The sequence below is a fragment of the Rosa rugosa genome, chromosome 4 (assembly GCF_958449725.1).
Source record: "Rosa rugosa chromosome 4, drRosRugo1.1, whole genome shotgun sequence".
NCBI lineage: Eukaryota > Viridiplantae > Streptophyta > Magnoliopsida > Rosales > Rosaceae > Rosa > Rosa rugosa.
The window spans coordinates 15,723,078-15,723,358 of NC_084823.1; positions in this window are offsets into that span (position 1 = coordinate 15,723,078).

Genomic DNA, 281 nt, shown 5'->3' on the forward strand with positions numbered 1-281 from the left:
GCAGCTACTACAACATTTTCATTCGTTTACTTTAGCGTTCCCTGTTCCCTACAATACTTGATGTTGTGATAGAATGCTTTAATAGAATGTTATGGTAAATTGCAATAATATAAACTTAAACAATTTTAGAGAGACGGAACAGTATCTCTTATTTTATCATTTTAATCAAGAATCAAGTCCTTATTAGCAACAACGAATCCCATGGGTACCACTGCTAGTATATACAGAAGAATGAGAATGGTACTGTTTAATGAACAGTACATAAAGTGCATTTCTATTTT